General features: G+C 36.4%; 1 non-coding gene across 1 annotated transcript; it reads left to right on the top strand.

Moving 5' to 3' along the window:
- Positions 1–6,940: 6,940 nt before the first annotated feature.
- Smp_tRNA_01574_Pseudo_TTG.1.1 lies at positions 6,941–7,007 on the top strand. Its single transcript has one exon. It is a non-coding gene (tRNA).
- The last annotated feature ends 1,778 nt before the right edge of the window (positions 7,008–8,785 follow it).

Genomic DNA, 8,785 nt, shown 5'->3' with positions numbered 1-8,785 from the left:
TGGGTGGTGATCAATGTCATGCGTGTCAAGTCCTTCTTAATGACACGGGATCGAATCCATCAGGGAGCATCAGTTCCCTCAAGATTAAAGGTACACCTTGCTGATGAGTGCCAAGTAGCACGGAAACCCGGGTTCAGGGTTTCCTGTTGACCACCTCCAACCACCATCTTATCTCAACATGGTGCACTCAGTGTCGAGCCACCTAGACTAGTGATTACATTGCAACTTGATCGATAGCATTCGGTCAGCACTAAGGAGGACTTGACAAGCATGACATTGATCACCATCCAGTGATCAATCAATTGTGATTGTCGTAGTTACTAGTACCAATTTTATACAGTTAGAGTGTATTGGATAACCGTTCAATATTAAATATGACTACGAAGATTTACATACTCTTAAATTAAAACATTATGAAATTTAAAGCCTTCATATTATGTGACAAATACAGTTAGTTAGTTTTAGACAAATACAGTTGAAATGCAACAGTCTACACTTTTTCTTTTCTAGTCCCAGACAATCTCACTCTTAAACTGATTGAAAATTCATCAATTAAACTTTCTTAGTACGTTTACATTGGTCTATCATTGATCATTGAAAATTTTTCAGTTCAGATCACTCATACACAAGAATAGATAGATACAGAATGATAAGGAGATTACACATATCAAAAAAAGAGGAATCAACCGTCCAGTATTCTTTTTCCCTTCAATTCAGTCTATAACATTGAAATCAATTTTGAACATTAATAATCCCCATTATTGCATTTTGATTGTTTTACCCAACTATAATCAATCAACCATATTACATGTCATTTAAGATTGTGTGTGTGTGTGTGTGTATTTTCTCTAAACCGAACCGATAAAAATGATATTAATCTAGACTGACTTTCATTGTGTTTAAATATCAATGATATCATCCACCACCACCACATTTTCCCCCTCCTTTTCATCATCACCATGCTGAAAGAGTTACAGTATTATTTGTATTTGTAGTACATTTTAATTACATAATTTTATATAACTTGTTCAATATTCTTTCAATATTCAATTCACCACCAGTCTGTAGGTACATCTTCATATCTCTGTATGTATGTATCCATGTCTACTGTATGATGTGAAAAATTCATTCGAGCATATAAAAAAATTTTGAATAAGAATAAAACCATTTTTATAATGTAATCTTTTGTTATATTCATTGACCGGAAAATAGATGGAAAAAACACAATTGTAAGATTCACGATAATTAGCTTACGTCAGTAAATGACATTCATATTGTAATTGTCTTTTCATAGTTAAAATTATGAGTTAATTGAAGCTAGACCATCAAGGAAAAACTGGAAGCACTGGACGACCGTTTCGTCCTATTGTGGGAACCCTCAGCAATGCGCATCCACGACCTCGCCTCACGAGATTCCAACCCAGGACTTATCAGTCTCGCGTCAGAGCACTTAACAGATAGACAATGGAGCCTGCATCCAACGATGTTAATGTCTAACTTCAACCGATCCACGAAGTTGAGCAACCATTCACCAATTGTTTTCAGTGAGTTGATGTCTCAAAACAGACCTGGTTGAACTCCACTGGTCACTACTTCTCACTAGAACTCCAGGAAATATCTCATGGAGCCAGTCACTAGTGAGCATATGATTATTATCAGAAGGGGTTTTTGTGGACATTAACACCATTGGATGCCAGTCGGCTCAGTGGTCTAGAGGTTAGGCGCTCACACACGAGGCCGATAGGTCCTGGGTTCGAATCTCGCGACGCGGGATCTTGGATGCACACTGCTGAGGAGTCTCACAATAAGACGAAACGGGCGTCCAGTGCTTCCAGGTTTCCCATGGTGGTCTAGCTTCAATTGACTCATGATTTCAACTATGAAAATACCTAAATCTCCACAAAACTCCTTCTGATTGTAATTGTCCTTCCTTATTGTTTGTGAATATAAATTTTTATTAACATAATATATGTCCGAAGTTAGGTATGCAACGCATAGGATGCTGAGTTAACGGTTTAAATTTTGGGTACTCACAGCAAGACCTAGAGTTCATGGGTCCGACCTTCTGTGAGTTTGTAAATGTGCACTGTAAAGGTATTACATACTAAAATGAAATAGTTATTCGCTGATTCTTGACTTTTCAGTGGTTATCTAAGAATAATCTATGATGTCACCTACAAAATATGTTATTAATATTATCTTCCGATTATATTTGTCTTCCGACATAAAAATGTGATTGTATAGGTGAGTGTTGTAAAGTCAAATGAGTTTATCAAAAATTCTTTACATCATTTAAGGAATTATATTCTTCGTATTGTCGGAGGGTTGTGGATAATAGTTCACAAATGACATTGACAGATGATCATGAACTATGATTTCATATGAATTACTGGATAAATAGTATCACATTCTTTGTCGTAGTCAGAACCAAACTCATGTACATATGATCTGTCCAGTTTATTTTCAAAATTAAACATTATGGTTACTCGTCATGGATGTTAAAGATCTCCAAAATAACACATGAAAAGTTAGCAACCGTCTATAGAGAAAGCAGATCTACCTAGAGCCCCTCGAGAGCTACAGACAGTTCTAGACCAGGATAAAAGAGGAAGATTGTGTGTATGGTCAACAGCTTCACATCGTAAAAATGAACCTAGCTACCGAATTCCTAACCAGAATTGACGACAGACATATAAACCACTGAACGGTGGCTTAGTTTTCTAAAGATCAAACTCACACTGAGCGACCTGAAGGTTCTGGGTTCGATTCTCTGTTGGGACACTGGCGTGCCCAAACTGACTTTTCTAATCTCATATTTTCCTTAGAGGAAATTAATCTGAACTTGATTCTAACATAAACTTTCTTTCAGAGTTCTTAGCTTCCTATTTTTTTTTATGCAAATTACACTGATATCAGCTATCTAAGCCTATAACACGATCAACACCAGTCATAAACTCTCGTGTGCTTGGATCGATAAAGAAACCATATCGAAAATAATCGAAAAAGAGCTTCTATCAATGTTCCCAAGTATCTAGTTGAAACTCAATGATCAATATGGGATAGTTGACATGATTTATCATATGGAAATCTGTCAAACCTTGTAGATGATTGAAAAAATAGTCATTGGCTTTCTCATCTATTTCAGAAAAATATCTCTTGTTTAAAATATCTTTTCAGGCAATGAATAACAGTTAAGTCTGAGATGCGAAGATTTTCCCGTATCTGTAGTTTTTAGCAAGAAGATTCAAACTAAGCAATCATCACATTAAATTCCAGAGAAATATCTGTCACATTGTAGTGAATGAGAACACGAGTGGAGACAATCGAATGTATTTAAGCACAAATTAAATACTATATCATTAAAATCTCATAACCATACAGTAAACAGTTAATTCGCAAATTAACAACCAATTGTCTCAATCATGACTGTTCTTTCTGTAAATATGAGTCCATCGTCTCTGAGATCATTGTTCATGCATTTTCATACCAATTGCGTTCCGTTTCCGTTCTTTCGTTATAGATCTTCTACTGAAATACATTCAACGCCCGACCATCATTATATATTACTTATGTGGATATAAGTAACCCACACCACACCATTATTAACAGTTATGACTGTAAATATAATTGATTGTACAAAAAACCAAGTTATTTGGCAATGAAAATTGACTTAAAAGCAGATAAACTTTCTTATAAAAATCACTTTTTAATTTGATAATTACAAGGTGATGAAACCAAATGAAAAAGAATCTCTGATGGATCAGTTGTTTGTCAATTAAGAACTAATCAAGTGGAGTATTAAGTTAGTGGCTCAATTACTGAAATCTAAGTCAGTAGCCTGTAACTTCGACTCCCCTACCATCCATGTATTTCAGTTTTGACAGTTAAGCCTTCAAAGCTGAAACACATGAACCTGTACTAAGTAAACACAAACTACACTAAACTTAAATGCTATAAAAAATGGCTTACAACGATTGTTAGTCGATAAAATATTGATGTGAATATTTATTATGACTAAGGAATCAACTGTTATTTACTTCTTAAAACGGAACGAGGATTGACACAGCTTGATTCATAGAAGATTTGAAAATTTTAGATAAAGATTTGTGTATTCAATAACCAGTGATTTAGAAACTTTCAAAAATTCAGTGTTATATATGACGTAAATAACTGGTCAGTAGTCGAATTGGGATACACGGAACCGGTAGTATTTCACGTAAATTGATCAGTAATTTAATGCATCTATAAAATTGACTGAAACGTGGAGAACTACTACATCCATCATCAAGAAGGTACAAGTATTTATAAACGGTTGTCTACGCAAAATACTCAACATCCATTGGCCGGATAATATCAGCAACAGCGTTTTATGGGAGAGGACAAACCAGCTTCCAGCTGAAGAGGAAATTAGGAAAAGACGTTGGAAGTGGATAGGACATACATTAAGGAAATCACCAATCTGCATCACGAGACAAGCACTAACTTGGAATTCGGAACGTATCAGTCTTCTTGGCAAACTGACTTTCGTATCTTTACTTATGATACTTTAATTAGTTATGTTTCCTACATGAAAAGTGATTTCTATGCTGATAGGAACCATCAAAATACTGTAAATATAACCAACTAAATTACTGAGCTATATTTTTTTGTTTCTTCCTGACAATGATAAACTCAGCATCTATTCAGTACATCTAAAGAAAAGAAAACTAATAATAGTTTAAAACGTTATTCAAGTATCAATAAAATTCTAATAAAAATCTAATTATTTTTGGGACGGGGGTTTGTGGAGATTGTAGTTCCAGGAGTCCCATACTAGGGAGAAACGGCTGTTCAGTACTTCCAGGCTTCAATGCCGGTCTAGCTTACATCGACTCATGAATTCAACTATTAAAAATCCAATTGACAAGCTGTTTATTACTTACTTATGCCTGTTACTCCCAATGGAGCATACGCCGCCGACCAGCATTCTCCAACCCACTCTGTCCGGGGCCTTCTTTCCTAGTTCTATCCAACTTTTGTTCATTCTTTTCATGTCTGTCTCCATTTCTCGGCGTAATGTGTTCTTTGGTCTTCCTCTTCTCGTTTGGCCTTCAGGATTCCATGTGAGGGCTTTTCTTGTGACACAATTGGGTGATTTCCTCAAAGTGTGCCCAATCCACTTCCAACGCTTCTTCCTGATTTCTTCCTCCACTGGAATCTGGTTTGTTGTCTCCCACAGTAACTTGTTGCTGATAGTGTCTGGCCATCGGATCCGAAGTATCTTGCGTAGACAACTGTCAATGAACACTTGTATCTTCTGGATGATGACTTTCGTAGTTCTCCACGTCTTCGCACCATGTAGTAGAATCGTCTTGACATTTGTATTGAAAATTCTGATCTTGGTGTTGGTTGACAGTTGTTTTGAGTTCCAGATGTTCTTCAGTTGTAGTGAATATGTTGCCCTTGCTTTGCCGATCCTCGCCCTCACATCTGCATCAGATCCACTGTGTTCATCAATGATGCTGCCCAGATATGTAAAGGTTTCCACATCTTCCAAAGCTTCTCCGTCAAGTGTAATTCGATTGGTGTATGTTGTGTTGTATCGGAGAGTCTTGCTTTGCCCTTTATATTATATTTGTATTATATTGAGACCTACTGCTGCTGAGGCTGATGCTACACTGGTCGTTTTCTCCTGCATTTGTTGTTGCGTTTGTGATAGAAGAGCCAGATCATCTGCGAAGTCTAATCGTCCAGCTGCGTTCTAGCTGTCCACTGTATCCCGTGCGTTCCTCCAGATATTGACGTCTTCATAATCCAGTCGATCACCAGGAGAAAGAGAAAGGGTGAGAGTAAGCAACCTTGCCTAACACCGGTCTTTACCTCGAATGAGTCGGTGAGTTGTCCTCCGTGGATGATTTGGCAGTTTAGTCCATCATGAGTTCCGTATGATATTGACTATCTTCTCAGGAACGCCGTAGTGTCGAAGAAGCCTCCATAGTGTTGTCCTGTCCACGTTATCAAATGCTTTCTCGTAGTCAATGAAGTTGATGTAGAGTGATGAATTCCATTCAATTGATTGTTCCAAAATGATCCGCTGAGTTGCGATTTGGTCTGTACACGATCGGTCCCTACGAAATTTAGCCTGTTGATCTCGAAGTTGGGCGCCTACGGGATCCTCCACTCTGTTGAAGACTTTTCCTGGTACTGAGAGAAGAGTGATGCCCCTGTAGTTATCACACTTTCTGAGATCGCCTTTCTTTGGTGTTTTGACCAGAAGTCCTTCTTTCCAGTCTGTTGGTATTTGTTCTTCATCCCAAATCTTACTGTTTATATATATATATATATATATATGCTTCAATCATATTCAACTTTTAACCACATTTTTACCGTATCCCAACCGTTTCCACGTGAATTATTAACAGACTTCTTGTCATCTGACTGATATTAAAAACCAACTGTTTCCTTAATAATCATTTAAATGTCATCATAAAATTAGTCTAGTCAAACTAATCATATAAAAATTATTATTGTTTTTAAGTGAAAAAAAATTTAGCTAAGGTCATATACTACCATAAAAAAATTGTTTCCTAGAAGTACCAATAGGCCTATGCTCCTCGACGAGGGGTAACAGGCGTAAGTAAGTAAGTAAGTAAGTACCAATATATATATATATATATATATACATATATATATATATATATATATATATTGACGATTAGTACTTTCATTCTATACATTATAATATACTGTTATAGATAATAAACTGAATGTCTAATCTGGACAAAACAACTTGATGAATACAAGCATTGTAAGCAAAGATGAATAGTGGCTAGCACATATGCACATATGCCAATAAGAGACTGATCAATTGCAGTCCTAGCACATCAATGGGAAGATTCAAACAAACAATATTAAGTGAATTTAAACTTCACTCCATTGCACAAGCTAGTGGCTATCAGGACTCAGTAGCTGAGTGGATAACGTGATGGCGTTTGAAGCGAAAGGTACCGGGTTCGAGTCCCAGAGTAAATATCAACTCTGAGATGCAGGTACATCCAACTGACTAGTCCCGAATAAGACGAAACGCGAGTCAAACTGGATTAAACTACTAGCCTCTATCCATCTTTGCTTACCATGCTTGTGAATTTAGGCTATATCGAGGCAATACGCACAGTATGCATATATGCCAGTTAGAGACTGACCAGTTGCAGTCCTAGCACATCAATGGGAAGATTCAAACAAACAATACTAAGTGAATTTAAACTTGATGAATATATTTATTCTTTATAAGTGATTTTCTACTTAACGTGTATTGTTTTATGTTTTCTATTCATAGTGAATTAGCTAAGAGTGATTAATTTTAATCCAATCAGAATTTAAAGGAGTTTTGGAAGGATAGGGGTATGGATTGACGAATATGAAGTGATCTATCATGTAATATTCTTGTTAAATATTAATTGAAGTTAATTATAATGAGAAGATTAGTAGTTGTGATTTTGTCAATGACTCTGTTTTTGTGAATGTATCGTTGAAATGGGAGGGATAAAAGAGTGTTTATTTTTACGTTTATAGTTTGGATTATTGACGACTACTTTAGTTAGTCGATTACAGAAACCAGGAGTACCGGATAGATGTTTCGTCTTAGTATGTGACCTCTCAGCAGTGTTCGTTCAAGGATTGAACTCAGGATGAAACATCAGTCCAGTGATTTCTGTCTTTCATCGTTTGTGTAATTAGCATTATTATCAGAAGGGAGCTTTGTGAAGGTTTTAGTAATTTTCTAGTTGAATTCATGGGTCAATTAAAGCTAAGCTACCATGGAAAACCTCGAAGCACTAGATGGTCATTTCGTCTTATCGTGGGACTCCTCAGCAATGTGCATCCACGATACTGCCTCGGGAAATTCCAACCCAGAACCTATCAGTCTCGAGCACGAACACTGAGCCGACCAACATCCAACGGTGTTAATGTCCTCAATGAGTTATTATCTCACAATAGACCTGGTTGAATTGCACTGGTCACTGCTTCTCACTAGGACTCCAGGAAATACCTCTTGAACCCATGAGCATATGTTGATTATTATCAGAAGTGGTTTTTGTGAAGACAATGCTGGATGTACCACTCAATTTCGTGGAGTAGTTGAAGTTAGACATTGACACCGTTTGATGTCGGTCGACTCAGTTTACTAGATGTTAAGTGTTCGCGCGCGAGACAGATAGGTTCTGGGTTAGAATCTCGTGAGGTGAGATCATGGATGTGCACTGCTGAGGAGTCCCACAATAGAACGAAACGGCCGTCCAGTGCTTCCAGGTTTTCCATGATGATCTAGCTTCAATTGACTCATAATTAGGATTAGTCAATGATAAAATCTATAAAGATTTAACAGTCTCCACAATTCGCATATGCTGATATTTATTTATTTTTATTCCTTTATTTTCCTTTCAATAAAAAGAATCATTCTCATTCCTATCTCAACGTTTACCTTAAATTTTCCATTTCATTCATTAGTAGTTAGCGCAACTATAAATTCTGTTGTTCTCTTCCTCTCTCTCTCTCTCTCTGTTTTTATACTAATGACCACACACATACATACACATAGACATACTCTTAAATAGAAATCTCCCTCTTACTTATTAATAAACTGAAAATAGGTATTTAATGATAAGAAAGTAAGTCATACAAGCTTATACAGAAGCAATACAGAGAGAGAGAGAGAAAGAAAGAAAACAACATTACTAACCAGGATTTCTTTTTTTTTCTTTTTTTCACTTCGAAAAAAATTGAAATATCAACTAGAAAAAGGAGT

Source organism: Schistosoma mansoni, chromosome 2 (assembly GCF_000237925.1).
Source record: "Schistosoma mansoni strain Puerto Rico chromosome 2, complete genome".
Classification (NCBI taxonomy): Eukaryota; Metazoa; Platyhelminthes; class Trematoda; order Strigeidida; family Schistosomatidae; genus Schistosoma; species Schistosoma mansoni.
The sequence above is the reverse complement of the archived record's forward strand: the minus strand, read 5'-3'. Positions and strand labels throughout refer to the sequence as shown.